The sequence below is a fragment of the Ammospiza nelsoni genome, chromosome 1, assembly GCF_027579445.1.
Source record: "Ammospiza nelsoni isolate bAmmNel1 chromosome 1, bAmmNel1.pri, whole genome shotgun sequence".
NCBI classification, from domain to species: domain Eukaryota; kingdom Metazoa; phylum Chordata; class Aves; order Passeriformes; family Passerellidae; genus Ammospiza; species Ammospiza nelsoni.
The window spans coordinates 4,620,049-4,638,279 of record NC_080633.1 but is presented as its reverse complement, the minus strand read 5'-3'; positions in this window follow the sequence as shown (position 1 = coordinate 4,638,279).

Genomic DNA, 18,231 nt, shown 5'->3' with positions numbered 1-18,231 from the left:
GGAGAGTGGCTTTTGACAACAGCATGAAGAGACAGGACAAGGGACAATGCCTTTAAACTGGCAGAGGGGATGTTTAGATGAGATGTCAGGTGGAAATCCATCCCTGGGAGGGTGGGGAGGTGTCACAGACATGTTTTATGAAAAATCCTTTCCTTAGGATTTTTCCTCCTGAGAAGCTGAGAGGCCTCAGGAACAAAATGCAAATATTGATTATCTGCTGCTGTGGAATGCAACAGGTGCATCTGTGATTGGTCTCATGTGGTTGTTTCTAATTAATGGCCAATCACAGTCCAGCTGTCTGGACTGTCTCAGTCAGTCACAAGCCTTTGTTATCATTCCTTTTCTATTCTTAGCCAGCCTTCTGATTAAATCCTTTGTTCTATTCTTTTAGTATAGTTTTAATATAATATATATATATATATATATATATCATAAAATAATAAATCAGCCTTCTGAAACATGGAGTGAACATTCTCATCTCTTCCCTCATCCTAAGACCCCTGTGAACACCATCACAGGGAGGCCCTGGCACAGGGTGCCCAGAGCAGCTGTGGCTGCCCCTGGATCCCTGGAAGTGCCCAAGGCCAGGCTGGGCAGGGATTGGAGCACCCTGGGATGGTGGAAGGTGTCCCTGACCATGACAGGGGGTGGGATGAGATGATCTTTAAGGTCCCTTGCAGCTCAAACCAAGGATTTTATGATAATTGCTCCCCTAATCTCCTAATGAACTGACAAATACTGGAGACAGAAGATGCTGTTTTGGGCACATCTTTGCATTCCAAACCAAGCCTTAGTGGCTGAGTGTCTCTTTGCCCTGGTGCTTTCATGCTATGAGGAATGGGAAGATCCTCAGTGCAGTTTAAGAAGCACAAAGCATTTCTCTTTTTTGTTGTCAAAAGCACAGAAGAGAGCAGGTAGAAGAGGAAATGAGCAACCAGCTCTATCCAATATTAACAGCTCTGCTCTACAGCTCAGGAGACATGCTCAAGCAGGTTTATCTCCCCCAAAAAACTGGCAGGTTGAGTGAAAACACTTGGTAGAAGAGTGACCCCGGGGAGGATGAGATACCTTCTGCATAATTATCTGCAGCCAGGGTTTGGCTCTGCTGTGGCAGATGCTAATCTTTCACACCCACCGTGGAGCAGCCAGAGAACAGCCCTTGTGGTGAAACACATGAATGGGAGGCAGAGGAATGCAATGTTCCTCTTGTTTTGCATGGTTCAGGATCAAATGCAGCCAGTACTGGGAGCACCTATCACAGGAGGGAGCTGTGCCTTATCACCAGTTTCATCCTGCTGGCAATCCCAGCACACCCAGCCTCACAGCTGGAGCTCCTATCACACCATCTCTGCCCTCAGGATCACATAACTAAAAGGTGAAGTGGAAGGAAAAAGAAAAAAAGGAAAAAAAAAAAAGAAAAGCTTGAAATGCTAGGAGAGCTCTGAGCTTTGATTCAGCAAAGGCTTTGAGGATGTGTCTCATTTAAATGAGCCCTGAAATTGACTCCCATCAATAAGCCTTAAGAAGATTCTTATGAAAATAAACCATGACTGTTTCTTCCCTCAGAAAAAGACAACAAGATAGAGCCAAGTCCAAAGTTATTAAAATAATCCCCAGTAATTTACAGCCTAATCAGCTGTGGGAGATACTGTTGGTTTCCACAGGAAAGGCTGTTATCTACCAGGATCAATAACCACCTTGTAGTAAAGCCTCAAGGTGCTGGCAGGGGCAACCACAATATTGCCTGCAATTGTTGCTCAGCTCCTATTTATGGGAGTGTGGTCACAAAAACCAGCTGCAGGAACAAATTCAGAGCTGGCCTAACCTGACACAGAGTTTTTGGGAGAGGCAGCCACTCCTGCTGAGCCTGAACTCCCAGGAAGAAAAAAAAGCACTTAGGAAAACAGGTTTTTTTCCCACAAAAATCCTTCTGACTTATGGGGGAATTGGGTGATCCTGGGTTGAGCAGTATCAGTGACATCATTGCAACCTTGTGCTAAAAAATTCCTTTTCATGTGACCCTTAGCCCTGGTCTTCATTCTGGGACTTATAGGGCCTTAAAGAGATAAGGAATGGACACCTATAGCTGTAGTGAAAGAAATGAGGTGAAAATGCCACCTTGCCTTTGTGAGGAACACCTGGCACTGGGAAATGCAGCAACCAGGGCTCAGCTATCACCCTGTGACTCTTTACACTGTGGGAATTATGCCCTTGAATCTGAGGCAGCAGGCTAAGAAGGGAGGGAGAGGGGCACTGATCCAAGGTTTGATAAAGCACTGCCTGGCTGGAGTCTCATAAATCCAACAGGATGCAGAGTGAGGGGATTGTTCCAGACTGCTCTGTCCTTGTGAGACCCCACCTGCAGTGCTGTGCCAGGCTCTGGGGCCCTGTCTTGGTTTGGAAAGACAGGAGTCTGCTAAGGAAGGCACGAACCTCCCCTGAAATGGAAAATATAAACCATCCCCATTTTTTTTAATTGCTATAAATTTTAAATTAAGGGACTCTCAGGCAAAAATATGGGAGCAGGAAATAACAGTTCTTTAATACGGAAGAAAATAAAAGGATAAACAATGCAGTACACTGGAACAACACTGACAGAGTCAGAACCCAACCTGACACCCTGTGGGTCAGGGTGTTGGTGGCAGTCCCATTGGAATTGTGGCTCAGCCCTCCTGCAGTGTCAGGGGTGGTTCTGCTGGAGCAGGGATCCTGTAGAGAAGGATGGATTCTTCCTCTGAAGATCCAGTGGAAGGAGAGGCAGCTGCTGTTCCTCTGGGGAATCCAGTGGAGAAGCCGTGCTGGTGTCTCAGAACCTCTGGATTATATCTGGGTAGGAATGCTTGGCTCCTCCCTCTGGGCTCTCATCTCCCAATGGGATGCTGTAGTTCTTATCAGCCATGCAGTGACATTCAATAGCTGTTATCAGCAGGTGTCCCCTCAGTTGTGGAAGAGATAAGGAAAACTGCCCACTGAACAGAAGACAACTGCCATACAGATGTGAAATAGAATACAATTATCTTGGTAATCCAGAACAGGCCCTCAACACAAAAAGGACACAGAATAGAGTCCAGAGGAGGCCACAGAGATGTTCCAGGGCTGTAACATCTCTGCTCTTGAGCCAGGCTGGGGGAGCTGGAGGTGCTGGAGGTGCTCTCACCTGGAGAGGAGAAGGCTCCAGGGAGAGCTCAGAGCCCCTTGCAGGGCCTGGAGGGGCTCCAGGAGAGCTGGAGAGGGACTTTGGACAAGGAGGAAAGACTGAAAGGGGCAGTTTTCAGTTAGATATTAAAAATAAATTGTCTTTGAGGGTGGCAAGGCCATGGCACAGGTTGCCCACAGAAGCTGTGGCTGCCTTGAACACTTATTCAAGGTTGGAAGGGGCTTGGAGTAACCTAATCTAGAGGATTAAACCCCTCATGGCAGGGGTTTAGGAAGTGGATGATCATTAAGGTGGCTTCAAATCCAACCCATTCTGTGACTCCATGATTCAAGGTTTGCACAGACAACCACAGCTCTTGGCTGGGTCAGTGTCACCTGCAGGAGGGAGGGAGGGAGGGAGGGAGGGAGGGAGGGAGGGAGGGAGGGAGGGAGGGAGGGAGGGAGGGAGGGAGGGAGGGAGGGAGGGAGGAAGGAAGGAAGGAAGGAAGGAAGGGAAGGAAGGAAGGAAGGAAGGAAGGAAGGAAGGAAGGAAGGAAGGAAGGAAGGAAGGAAGGAAGGAAGGAAGGAAGGAAGGAAGGAAGGAAGGAAGGAAGGAAGGAAGGAAGGAAGGAAGGAAGGAAGGAAGGAAGGAAGGAAGGAAGGAAGGAAGGAAGGAAGGAAGGAAGGAAGGAAGGAAGGAAGGAAGGAAGGAAGGAAGGAAGGAAGGAAGGAAGGAAGGAAGGAAGGAAGGAAGGAAGGAAGGAAGGAAGGAAGGAAGGAAGGAAGGAAGGAAGGAAGGAAGGAAGGAAGGAAGGAAGGAAGGAAGGAAGGAAGGAAGGAAGGAAGGAAGGAAGGAAGGAAGGAAGGAAGGAAGGAAGGAAGGAAGGAAGGAAGGAAGGAAGGAAGGAAGGAAGGAAGGAAGGAAGGAAGGAAGGAAGGAAGGAAGGAAGGAAGGAAGGAAGGAAGGAAGGAAGGAAGGAAGGAAGGAAGGAAGGAAGGGCCTTGAGCCCTCTGGTGCTATTTTGCTTTCTGCCTCTCCTAAATCTGTCCCCAGGGCTCGGGGTGGCTGTAGCAGCCCCAGGGCTTGGCACAGGCCTCTGTTTTAACGTTGCCAGGGTGAGTGCCATGGCAGCATTTAAAAATGGCACAGGCTGTCATTTAATGCCAGCTGGGCAGGGATTGCAGCAGGGGTCAGGCAGTGACCCAAAGTGACCCATCACAGACTGACAGCCCTGCACAGCAGGATTGTCCTGGGCACTCCCTGGGAAGGGGGATTCACCCTGAATCCACAGGCAGCTGAGCATTCTGGATGAGTTTTTGAGGAGTTTCCATGAGAAGGACTAAAAGTTTAGGCCAAGCACTGCTGTGACTGAAACTGGTCTGGAAGAACAGAGTGTTTTATCTTACAGGAGAAAAACCTGCTTTAATTACACATACATGGGAAGGAGGGAAGGCAGAGCTGGTGATAAGAGACGTGCAGCAGCCCCAACAGAATTAGCTTAATTTCTCCTGTGCCCTTAATTATCTTAGAGGAGGAAGGGCTGGAGGGATATAACTGGTTGGGGAGGCAAGAGGGGAGGGAAGGTGGCTTGCAAGGCTCTCCAGTCTTCCCCAGCTCCCTGGTTCCTGCAGTCATTCCCCAGGAATGGTGTGGTCACTGCCAGGAACCATCCTCCAGAAGAAAGGATGCCTACAAGAACCTGCAAGGTCACCTTGGGGTGCACCTGCTCTGCTCTTGGTGTGCACAGAGAGGGGCTTTGCACGTCTGCAAAAGCCACGGACATAATTTTGGTAGTAGACAAATCTAGCAAAGGGCAGGTGTTGGTATCTTTAACTTGTCAGAGTGACCCCAAGGAAGGTTAGAAAGTCTCTTTTCCCAGCCTGGCACTTGAAGAAGGAGTCAGAGCTCTTCAGTTCTCGGTCTCAAGGTTGTTTATTGTTTCTTATCTATAAAAATTTTTCTCCTGTCCAGCCGAGGTCCATCCAGCAGGATAGTTCCAGGCACTCTGCCTGCCGCGAGGGTGGTGTTATGTCTTTATGCTAAAAACTACGTGTACAATATTTACAATTCCTTTCCAATACCTATCACCTGTGTTAGACAGTGAGCTTCTACTCTAAACCAATCTAAAAGTGCCAACATCACAGCAGAAGATAGAGGCCAAGAAGAAGAAGGAGAAAGGCTGGACATGCCCAGATTCCCTCCATGTTGCCTCCTGAACCCCCATACCAGAAATGTCAAAATCTATTTTTTCACCCCGTGATAAATTCACTATTATTCTACCTAAATTGTTGTGGCTTGCTGATCTTCATACAAGGTTGGTAATTTTCTCCATGGGTCATAATCAAACCCACAGGAGCATCTTGGTCTCTGTGCCAGGGTCTCTGAGCCCCCTGGCAGGGGTCTTGGCTGTCCGGGATGTTCTGGGTTCCCACAGGCAGACACTGGTTTGTGGGACACAAACTGAGTGACCGTGGTGGGGCCCTGGCACAGGGTGCCCAGAGAAGCTGTGGCTGCCCCTGGATCTCTGGAAGTGTCCAAGGCCAGGCTGGACAGGGCTTGGAGCAGCGTGGGATGGTGGGAGGTGTCCCTGCCCTTCCTAAGGTAGATTTTCTTATGGTCCCTTCCAACCCAAACCATTCAATGACTCTATGAATAATAAATCACCAGCACTTTAATTGCTTGGTGGGATTTGTACATCTTTATATGATTGCAGATTGTTCATTCTGAGGCTGTACCAGCAAGCCCCGCCTCAGGCAGTGGCTGTGGGAAGGGGACAGAGAACACGGCTGCCATGGCACAGGGTGGTTGTGCTGCTGTCCCCTCTGCCCTCTCATGACACTGATGTCGAGGGATGAGGAATCTAGAACTGTCCTTCCATTTAAGGCCAAATTTAATCCTACCTGTCTGCTCTCTCTGCCTTGCTCTGCCTGCAGCAGGGACCACTCCTTCACTCAGCTTTTCCGCAGTCCATTTGAGCTTTCCTGGGAGAGCCAAAAATGCACTGGGCTTTTCTGTAATTGCTTGAGGGCGAGGCTGTTTCTCCAGGCAGCACGATGGGAGGCTCTGGGGGACACAGAGCTCTGTGTGTCCCTACCTTGGGGCTTTTGGTGACTCATCCAGGCAGGAGGAAGATCCCATCACACAAGTGACCTCTTCTACGATCAGTCATCCTGCACTAAGCATTTGCTGGGGCAGTGGGCATGCTCATAAAGAAGTAGGAAATAAGGAAATGTGTGCCTGTAGAGGGAAATGTTCATTCAGTCAGTGTAGTGTCAGTCATGGCCATGGTGTGGGCCTGGTTCTGCGTCTCTGGAACCTCCTGGGCATGCACAGACAGGGAACACCCCAGCATGGGGGATTGTGAGTATCCAGTGGTCTGGGTGCAGGGAGAAGAGCCCTGGTGTTGTTTATGGATACAGAGGTGTTCCAGATTGCAATGTTTTCAATTACCATCTGTATGGCAGATTATCTTTTGTCAGGTGGGCAGGTTGCCTTATCTCTCTCTTTGAGTGACCACAATCACTCCTCCCTTGGGAGGGGACATTGCTGATAACAGACTATTGAATGTCACTGCATGGCTGATAAGAACTACAGCATCCCATTGGCAGATGTGAGCCCAGAGGGAGGAGCCAAGCATTCCTACCCAGATATAATCCAGAGGTTTTGAGACACCAGCACGGCTTCTCCACTGGATTCCCCAGAGGAACAGCAGCTGCCTCTCCTTCCACTGGATCTTCAGAGGAAGAATACATCCTTCTCTACAGGATCTCTGCTCCAGCAGAACCACCCCTGACACTGCAGGAGGGCTGAGCCACAATTCCAATGGGACTGCCACCAACACCCTGACCCACAGGGTGTCAGGTTGGGTTCTGACTCTGTCAGTGTTGTTCTAGTGTACTGCATTGGTTTTTTTATCCTTTTATTTTCTTCCCTATTAAAGAACTGTTATTTCCCGCTCCCAAATTTTTGCCTGAGAGTCCCTCAATTTAAAATTTATAGCAATTCAAAAAATGGGGAGGGTTTATATTTTCCATTTCAGGCGAGGCTCTTGCCTTCCTTAGCAGACTCCTGTCTTTCCAAACCAAGACAAGAGGTTAAAATACAGAGGGCAGGAAATCGTCAGGCATGATAAACAAGTCCTGCTGCCATCTCTCTGGAGAGTGTCTGCATCTGCATCCTCCAACCCATTATTAGTTACTAATAAACTCCTTCCCAGATGGAGGTGCCAGATTTACCCTCCCAGTGAAGCCACATGGTTTATCTGAGTCATAAAAATCACGGAAGCACAGAAGAGTTTGGGTAGAAGGGGTCTTAAAGCCTATCCAGTCCCACCCCCTGCCATGGGCAGAGACACCTTCCATTATCCCAGGATGCTCCAAGCCCATCCAGTCTGGCCTTGGACACTTCCAGAGATCCAGGGGCAGCCACAGCTTCTCTGGGCACCCTGTGCCAGGGCATCACTATCCAGGATTCCATGAGATGAGGAGAAGTGGCTTCCAAGTGAAGAAGTTTTTTATCCTAAGGGTGGTGAAGGACTGGCACAGGCTCCTCAGAGAGATGCTGGATGCCCCATTCCTGTAAATATTTGAGGTCTGGTTGGATGGGGCTCTGGGCAACTTGATCTCATTGGAAATGTCCCTGCTCATTGCAGGTGGGCTGGACTGGAACCTTTGAAGGTTTCTTCCAACCCAAACTATTTTATGACTCTGTGACTCTAGGATTCTGTGGTTCCATGATTCCATGATTCTGATTCCATGATTCCCTGATTCCACAGCTCCATGGCTCTCTGATTCTATGACTTTGTGACCCTCTGATTCCCTGACTCCAGACCCTGAGCCCCCAGCCCCACAGGCTGCTCCCACCCCAATACCTGCTCTGCTCAGTGCCCCAAGGGTGGGAATGTCCATGAGGGGAGGGGAACATCTCTACCCACTCCTCAAAACAAGAAATTAAAGTTTTTTTCTTCCAGACCACCCAGGAAATAAGTGGCAGAGCAAGATGAGGATTTGGGCTCCCAGCTCCATCCTCCAGCCCCAGGCTTACACCATGAAACAAAAAAAACCCCAAAAACATCTGCAAACCACACAGTCTCATGCTAAAAGATTTGAAGAGATTAAATTATGTTAAACTCTTAATCCTTCAGCCTTTTCTAAGGTCCAGCTCCACTAAAAATCAGAAATGCAAAGACCTTAACATCAGGCTGCAAGAAAAACAAACTACAGTGATGGTTTATTTTAACCCACAAAACTGCAAGAACAAGTAATTACCCTGTACCTACAGCATTCTTGGGAAGAGAGCGGTATATAAAATAGGTTCCTTATGACTTTTTGGGCCAGGTTTATAAATTTCCTTTTGGAATTTCTGACACTGAAAGGAAAAGGAGTTATTTAACTGCATCTGGGAGAAGATGGTATGACTTTAAATTTCCAGAGTGGAAGCGTGAAAATAAAAACTTCTATGTGAGCTGATAAAGCTTTAACTTTGCATATCTATCTTGATTCTCTCTGAGAGAACATCCATAAAATCCTTACAGCTGGGGAAGGATGGGTCTTTAAATAAAAATGCTGAAAAAAAATCCTTAGTGAAGGAGACAGTACAGCCTCTTTAATCATTGAATTTTGTTTATTGCAACAGATGATGGATCTGAGAGGAAAAGAATTCAATAAATAATTATGGCTTTAAGATATAACAGGATAGCCATTATGAAAAACATAGAAGTTTGCTGTTTATAGGGGAAGTTGTCCTAAAATTGCTGTCCCCAGGTTTTCAGAGATGGAACCCCTTGAAATACAATGGAGCTCCCTGCAGGAGCAAAGAGGGATTTGTGAAACATGAGGGGGCAGTTTGTTATAGTGATTTTATGGAGACAGACTTTTTTAGGACCTTAACTGAGGCTCCAGTCCAAGTCACTATCCTGCAAAAACCTAAATTCTCCTGCTGGCACTCAGGGTGATGAGCCATGAAGTGGGAAGGCAACTTCTCCCCTTGTTTGCACCAGCATAAATCAGGAACAGCTCTGTTGGTATCTTGAGGGCTTCTTCCAGAAGCAAAGGATCAGACTTAGACATGGACTGTGGTGGTGCTTTCAGCTTTATGGGAATGTTTCAAATTGTGTGCTTTATTGTACTGCAGCAGAACATCTCATGACTGAAAAGAATAATTTTAATAATGGGGGAAAAATTATGAGTTTGAGTCAACAGGAAGACAGCCTGCATTGGGACTGTCAAGGCAAAATGACTATTCAGAATTATTCTTCACTCTCACAACTGAAATAAAGGGGACGTTGCTCAGGTGATGGTGGGACTAAATCATTGTAAGAAACCATCAGGCCTGAGATTTCATTCCTCACAGCCTCAAAACCTACTGTCTCCCACGGGCTAGATTGTGCTTGTGTAAGACTTTCCTTCTTGGCTTTTTGTGGTGATTTATGTTTCCTTGCAGTGTGTTATTCAGCCATAAGTTATACCTTTGTGCTGTAGCACATCCCCTGGTAAGCAGCTAGACAAAGCAGGAACCTTTTGGGTTTTTTGTCTGTAGTGACTGGAATGAGGCTTTTCTCCATATTTCCTAAAATTTATTGGGGGCTGATAAAAGGAAGATTTCCAAGTCCTCATGCTCAGTGAGAAAGAGGAACATAAACTCCTGGTCCAGGGAATAAGGATTTCTCAGTACAAAGAGGCCACTCTCTGTGGAGAGGAATCCACCCCTGTTCTCCAGAATGAACCTTAGAAATAAAAAAGGAAATATTCTGTGGTTTTATTGACACATTTTACTATGCTATTTCACACTTGAATGCTGCACTTGTCCATCACCAAGGTGTCATGGTTTGACCGGAAATGGGACATCTGGGATATGTTGTTTTTGCTGTGGCCACCAATGGGTGTTCGGATTTTAAGATGAGCACCTGGTTTGACCAGTGGGGCATTGCATCTGCCTCTTGAGACCACAAACCCAAGGAGTTAAAAGCAGGGCTCTTTTCCTTCAGAGCTCTCTTTGGATTTCCGGCGGGAAGGAGTTGGGTCTCTCCCCCGGCCCAGTTGCTGGCTGGGCAGGGGGAGGGGAAAAGCCATGCGGCCCGGCCCGGGAGAGGTAGGCCTGGCCCCCCCAAGGGTGAAAGGAAGAAGTAAAGAAATGCCAGGAAGCAACGGCCAGCCTGTTCCCCCCCCTTGGAGACAGACAGAGAGAGAGTGCAGCCTGTGTTTGTGGCCGTTATCTGGAAATTTAGTAAACATGTGCTGGCAGCAGGCAGCCCGGCTGAGGAGATGGGGGGGGTGCAGCCAGGAGTCCGGCCGCTTGGAGGAGTTTTAACCCTTCTTGGACAATGAAAACCTTACAGAACATTAACCCTTCCTAGATGAGTGATGAAGGTCTGGACCAGAGGGAGAGAGAGTGAGAGATGTTGGGAAAATGGAGAAGATGGAGTGGCATTTTATGCTGGACTCTTTTGTGTAGCCATGGACAGAGCCATGTTTCCGTGTGATACAGAGACTGAGTCCAGGGGGAGAAATGTCCCAGAGCCAAAGAAGATTCAGTGTGGGTACCCCTTGGCCCCAGGGGGTACATAAAATATGGGGGGGACAGATGTCCCAAAGGTGACATGCTGTGCTTTTCTGGAACTGGGCAAAGCATCCTTAAAAAGACAACCCTGGAAGCAGCCCTGATCCCTGTTCGGTGGTGAGAGCACCGGAACAAGGACGGAAAAGGCCACCACGACACATGGAAGGACTCCCTCTCCTCTTGAGGAACTGAAAGTTGAGCATTCTAAAGGGTGGTGTTGGACCCAGAACTGGTGATTTTGGAGGATGTATTGTATTGGGAATTTAGGGGGGAGGAGGAGGAGAGTGTTTTTTGTGAGGTTTTCATTTTCCTTGTGTTTTCTTTTTTTTTTTTTTTGTGTGTAGTTTAGTAATTGTTTTTGTAGTTTAGTTAATAAACTTTTCTTTTTTTCAAGTGAGAGCCTGCTTTGTTTATTCCTGGTCAAAATCTCACAGCAGACACCAGAGAAGGTGTATTTTCATGGGGGCTCTGGCTTTGCCAGGCCTAAACCATGACACAAGGTCTCCAAACTATATCCTGATACTTCAGCATCCAACAGCTGAGTTCACAATGCAAGCAGAAAAGCAGAGTTCAGAATCATGGAATGGTTTGGGTTGGAAGGGACCTTAAAAATCATCTAGTTCCACTCCTCTGCCATGGGCATGGACACCTCCCACTGTCCCAGGTTGCTCCAAGCCCTGCCCAACCTGGCCTTGGGCACTTCCAGGGATCCAGGGACAGCCACAGCCTCTATGGGCACTCTGTGTCAGGGCATCACCACCCTCACTGGGAAGAATTTATTCCTAATATCCAACCTAAATCTCCCCTCTTTCAGTTTAAAGTCATTACCCTTGTCCTATCCCTACATGCCCTTGATTTGGGTTGAAGGAGATCTCTGGGAGTCACTTTGCCCAAAGCCTGCTCAAAGCAGGGCTGTGGCAGTGGCAGCTCTGAGGTTACTCTGAGGTTACTCTGAAACTGCTCAGCCAACTGACAAGGGTGTCTGCAATTCCCACAACTATTTTTTTTTTATTGTTTAAATCATCTGAGGATTAAGAAATAACTTATCTTTTAATTAAGAATCAGTTTCGTTTCAGATTGCAGTATAATTTAATTTATTCAGAGCGTTCCCAGAGTTAATTGACACCAAGCCATACACAATGGGGCTTTCTGTCTTGGTGCATTTCCCAGTCTCCTCCACTCTGTGGTCTGGGCAGCACAGATAGCAGAGATACAAGAAGCAGGAGATCAGTGGTGCCTTGAGACTGCTCCTTGCACCCTGGAGTCACATTGACTTCAGAGGAATTGGATGGGTTGCTGCAAGCTGAGGAACTTCACTAAAGGACACCTGGAGCCTGCAGAGCGTGAAGAACATCCACACATGTTGGTTCATGGCCCGTCTGGCTCTAGTCCTGTGTCCACCAAGGGCTCAAGAGCCAAGGAGCTGAGCAGAGGATCAAGAGCTCAGAGGAGAGTGTGAGAGCAGGGAAAACACACAGTGGGATTGCCTTGAGCAACACTCACTTTGTGGCTCTTGGACTTCCAGAAGTGCTGTCCTTGCATTTAACAGCCCTTCAGGAATTTCTCCCCCATAAATTAGCTGAATTGTTTTCAAAACCTGAGCGTGTTTGGCACTCAGTCCGTGATCAGAACATGCTGCCACCTCACAGAGCTGCAGGGTAAAGGAGATTGAGGCATTTTGTTGGATGTGGGAGCTGAGACCAGTGCAGCCTGCAGAGTTAAATCTGTCAGGACAGGGTAGCAAGCAGGTCATTCCCTTTCACTGGAAAACACTGAGCAGGAATTGCTGCAGAAATCAGTGAGGATAGGAACCAGCACTGAGCAGCTCAGGAAGGCCAGGACACAGGAGACAGCACAAACTCTCAAGGGTTTAGATGGTGTGACCCCAGATTTAAGCTGGCAGCAGGGAGACCCAGTGCTGAAGAGCTACAAAGATGGTAATGGAATCAGATCTCACTTTTCAGCAGGAGCTGGAAGATTTCATTCTGTCCTAAGTAAACCAAGTTCCCATGCAATGTGCAGAGAGTGACCTGGTGAGGCCCAGAGTGCCCCACAGACGCTGTGGCTGCCCCTGGATCCCTGGCAGTGTCCAAGGCCAGGTGGGATGGGGCTTGGAGCACCCTGGGATAGTGGAAGGTGTCCCTGCCATGGCAGGGGGTTGGAACATAATGATCTTTAAGGTCCATTCCAACCCAAACCATACTGTGACTGATAAAATGCCTTGTGGGATCTCAGCACCTCAGGATGGAGGTGCAGAGTGGCCGAGACCACCCTTGGGGGGCTCGGGAGTCCTGGAATATTGCCAGAAGTGTCTGGTGGCTGGACTTTGATCCTACACAGGAGATGACACCTGTATGAGGACTGGGAGGATTTCACTGGGTGAATGGTGAAGGGATAAGTTAATTAGAGTGTAAAACACAGGGTTTAGGATTTTGGTACAGGGGGGTCTAAAGAAGTAAGATGGAAGAATTGGGGCGTGTCCTGTTCTTCTTCTTCTTCTTCTTGGCCTCCATCTTCTGTGGTGATGGTGGCACTTTGGGATTGGTTATTACTAGAAGTGCACCGGTTAATAAGGGTAGAAGGTATTGGGGAAAAATGATAAATATTGTACACGTAACATCGGGTATAAAGATAAGTGACCGCCCGGGGGCTTGCAGTGTGCCCATGGCTGACTTGCTGTGCAGACCTCTGTCGGGCTGAAAGAAAATCTTTTAGATAAACAATTAATAAACACCGAGACCGAGACAAGATCACAAGTCTCTTCTCGTCCTTTGAAGCGTCGGCTCTTCAAGGCCATCCCTGGGCCTTTCCAGGCCACCTAAACAGCTGAGAAACCTACAATGCCTGGGTGCCTTCCCTTTTGCATGTTAGTTACAGTAGGCTCAATTCAGGTTTAAGCTCCAGATTTGGCATCATGCATGGGGGCCCATACACAAACAAAGAGATCTCTTGTTGCTGTGGTACCCTGGAGTCTCTCTCCTGATCTCCCACCAAAACTCCAGGATGCTGGGGATGTTCTGCAGCCCTTGCACTGAGCTGGCAGGGATATTGCAGATCCCTGGTGGCATCTCACCTGCACCACTCTGTGTGAGCAGCAAAATCAAGCCCCCATATCAGGGGAGAGGATTTGCACAGGAGCAGCAGGGTTTGATCTCACCACTCTGGTGGCTGCTGGTTGCTTTGGATCCTCTGCCTCACCCAGGTGTGAGGCAAAATGTCTCGGGGCTTCTCGCTGCTCAGAGTGACCCCAAGATACGTTAGAAAGTCTCTTTTCTCAGCCTGGTGCTTGAAAAAGGAGTCAGAGCTCTTCAGTTCTCGGTCTCAAGGTTGTTTATTGTTTCTTATCTATAAAATATTTTCTCCTGTCCAGCTGAGGTCCATCCAGCAGGACAGTTCCAGGCACTCTGCCTGCCCTGGGATGGTATCATGTCTTTATACTAAAAACTGCATGTGCAATGTTTACAATTACTTCCCAATACCTATCACCTATGTTAGACAGTGAGCTTCTACTCTAAACCAATCTAAAAGTGCCAACATCACAGCAGAAGATGGAGGCCAAGAAGAAGAAGGAGAAAGGCTGGACACACCCAGATTCCTCCATCTTGCCCCCTGAACCCCCATACCAAAAAACCCAAAATCTACTTTTCCACCCCATGATAAATTCACTATCATTCTACTTAAGCTGTTGTGGCTTGCAGGTCTTCACCGAAAGTTGTTAATTTGCTCCATGGGTCATAATCAAACCCACAGGGGCATCTTGGGCTCTGTGCCAGGGTCTCTGAGCCCCCTGGCAGGGGTCTTGGCCATCCTGGACAGCCAGAGGGATGTTCTGTGTTCCCACAGCAAAATGTGCATGTTCCAGGCTGTTTGCATGGAGTAACTCCTTTATTCACCACAACCCTGTGGAAGGATTGCCGTCTGTGCAGCAGCCTGGGTACACCTGCTCCCCATGGGATGCACACAGGATGGGGATGCTGCAGTGGCTCCAGATGTGCACCTCCAACATCTGTCTCCATACATTTGTCTATCTCATCTTATTGTTTTTTTATTTTGTATGACTTCACACATCAACACAGAGTGATGAGGTGATGCTGTGGTGAATCTAAGCACACTGGTTTTAACCCAAATGATTTCTTAATTGTTTTATGAATATTTAATATTTTATATTAAATTCTATTAATTATTTAGACTTTTTATTAATTTTTAACCCTGAAGCAAATGGACAGGTCTTGGTGGGGATGAGGATCTCTTTCAGTGCTGGTATCATTTTATATGAGCTGTAACTGCTTTGATGGCCTGATTTAACCATTAACACCATTAAGTATTTAATTAAGAAAGTGAATAATTAATTATATATGTTCATACAATAGCAGTCATGATAATACTATTGCTAATGAGCAATAATTAACAATGGGTTGTGTTTGGAGAGGCAGGACTGACACCACTGGGATCAGGAATGTGCTCTGGGAATGGTCACAGGCACTGATCGGTCCTGGCTGTCCCTGAGGAGGGAACAGGGAAACATTCCTGGCACTGCATCCAGCCTTTCCTCACCTTCCCTCAGCATCACCTTCAAGGACTGTGGGCTTGGGAAGGAGGCCTGGTTTGGGCAGAGCAGGTGTTGGAACTGGAATATTCCAGGGCTCCTGCACCTTCTCCTGTTATACAGCTGGGTCTGTTTCCCTTTCCCCCATCCCTCACCAAGCTCAAACACACATCTGTGCTCCCCACAGCAGAGCTGAGAGAAACTTAACAAGAAACACGCAGAACCCACCCTTACTCATTGTTGTGCAGCTTGTGTCGGGCATTGCAATGACATATAAATAATACAAAAATTAATAAAAATATACCAGTTATAATAACAATTAATAAAAATATGCCAGTTCCCTCCCCAAGTACAGGAGTGGTGAGTCTTGCCAGGGACTGGTTGTCACCAGTCACTTATTGTCACTGTGTGTGTGTGCTTACACAAGCTGCTCCTCTCGGAGCTGAGGGCTATAAATAAGAATTAAATAATGGTAGCTGCAGTGGGGAAGATGATGGCAGTGTTGTTGTGATAGATATCCATGCTGGACCCTTTGTGGGCTGTGGGATGAAATGTGAGTTTTCTACACAGTCAGGAACAGCCCAGAGAGCGTTTGGAAAATTCCAGGGGAAAAACTGATTTGATTTTTGGCCTTCCTCAGGGAGGAAACTCACAGGACATATTTTCCTGGCTGTGGGAGTAGGCTGTGAGAGGGGTAACATGTTCTCCATACGTACGTCCCCATCTCACTTTGCATCCTCAGGAATGCAAGGTTAGCAGGAAAATGCAGCTGGGAATCTGTAATGAAAAATTCTGCCGACTCTTCAAAGAGCATCTCTGATCTCTTTCACAGGCACACTCATCTTGCACAGAGATGCTGCTGATGTGAGGAGCTGCAGCTCTGAGGGCTGCAGGACCATGCTCAAAATGGGGGAGAAGTGCTGGACCTGGGGGAAGAGGCTGTTTGGAGGGGGGGAATGTGGAGCTGTGTGTGCCAGTGGGACAGGGCAGGGCTGGGGTTGGTCACGGTGTTTTGGGGTATTGCAGCTGAGTGACAGTCATGCCTGCCTTATCCATCCATCCATCCATGGATCCATCAATGGATCCATCCATCCATCATCCATCCATCCATCCATCCATCCATCCATCCATCCATCCATCCTCCATTCATCCTCCATCCATCCATCCATCCATCCATCCATCCATCCATCCATCATCCATCCATCCATCCATCCATCCATCCATCCATCCATCCTCCATCCATCCATCCATCATCCATCCATCCATCCATCCATCCATCCATCCATCCATCATCCATCCATCCATCCATCCATCCATCCATCCATCCATCCTCCATCCATCCATCCATCATCCATCCATCCATCCATCCATCCATCCATCCATCATCCATCCATCCATCCATCCATCCATCCATCCCCCATCCATCCATCATCCATCCATCCATCCATCCATCCATCCATCCATCCATCATCCATCCATCCATCCATCCATCCATCCATCCATCCATCCATCCATCCTCCATCCATCCATCCATCCATCCATCCATCCATCCATCCATCCATCCATCCATCCATCCATCCATCCATCCATCCATCCATCCCTGCAGCCCCAGCAGGTGCAGAAACCCCTCCCCAGAGGCTCTCAGTGATCTGTGCTGTGCTTTTTAACCTCTGCCATTTGTTCTCTTCAATTCCTCTGAATTTCCTCCCTTTCCCATTATCCAGTGGCCAAGGTCTCTGCTCAGAGCAGTCAGGATGGGAGAGGAGAAAGCAGGATCTGGCAAGATAAAGTGTTTCCAAGGACTCCTCCCTACTCAGAGCCTCTGTGTTAAATCAGCTGAGGTTATTTTTGCCCCTTCTCCTTTCCCCAGAGGCTGTCCCAGGACAGCTCTGGGAGTCACAAACCTTCCTGTAACCACTCAGTCTCATGGACCCACTTTCAGCTCTTTTGCCCTCAATTTTGCTCTGCCTGATCTTTCATGCTTACCCCTGAGATAAATGTGCAGACAGCAGCTGCATCCCATCCCAGCTCCCATTTCAGTAGACTAAGCAAGCTTTGGGAGCTCTTTTTATGGGGCACAAGGTTCATGGATCAAAGGCTTTCCTTTCACTTGCAGCAGGCAATTTTTCCTAAGAGCAGATTTGTCTTGATATTATTAACATAGCTCACGAGAGGGGAAAAATAATGAAATGTCCTTAGTCCTGGTGATGCCAACCCCATACACAGAAATGGTGGGTTTTTTTCCAAATTAATTGAAGAGGAAGATCCATCATAGAATTAAGGCTTGTGGGAAAAAAACTTGTGTGTTCTTTTTTTTTTTCTGCATGAGCAATCCCATTTGTGGACCGGTGCTGAGAGAGCTGCTGGAGGATGAGGGCTTTCAAAAGTTAATTGATTAGAGGAAAATCCCACCTCCTTAATAGTTATTTAGACTCATTTCATATTTTGCAGTGATTACATAGTTATAAAGTAGCTGATAGAAAAGCCCCTCTATTACAGATGGGAAAACTATTTCTCATGAAAAGATCAAAGTCCCAGTTTCCATATTTGAGCACCTTTATCAATAAATCACATACCAGGATAAGAAATTCCAGTGTCAGCTTTCTGCTTCCAGACCAACAAGACTGAACGACTACTCAAAAGCAGAGGGTTTAATTTTAATTAGATTTCCAATTGTTTTTAAAATTAGGTGCAATAAGGATATTGGCAATTAATATTCTGTTCAGCTCTGTCATTTTCAAAGAGATAACCCCTGGCTCAGGATCAGCTGTGGATGGTCACCCTTAGGAGCATTTCTTCACTAAATAGTGAATTCTTATTTCAGTGAGAAGTTATGCTCCTGTGGTGACAATCCATCATTGCTCACAGGACTGGTGTTGTCTGTAAAACCTTATTTACTGCTCCTCTGACCAAATAAAAGCTTTCCAAATGGGCAGGAATACACATGTCCTTAGGGAAAATGAGAGACCTTGGCTTCTGGGAACAGCTCAGC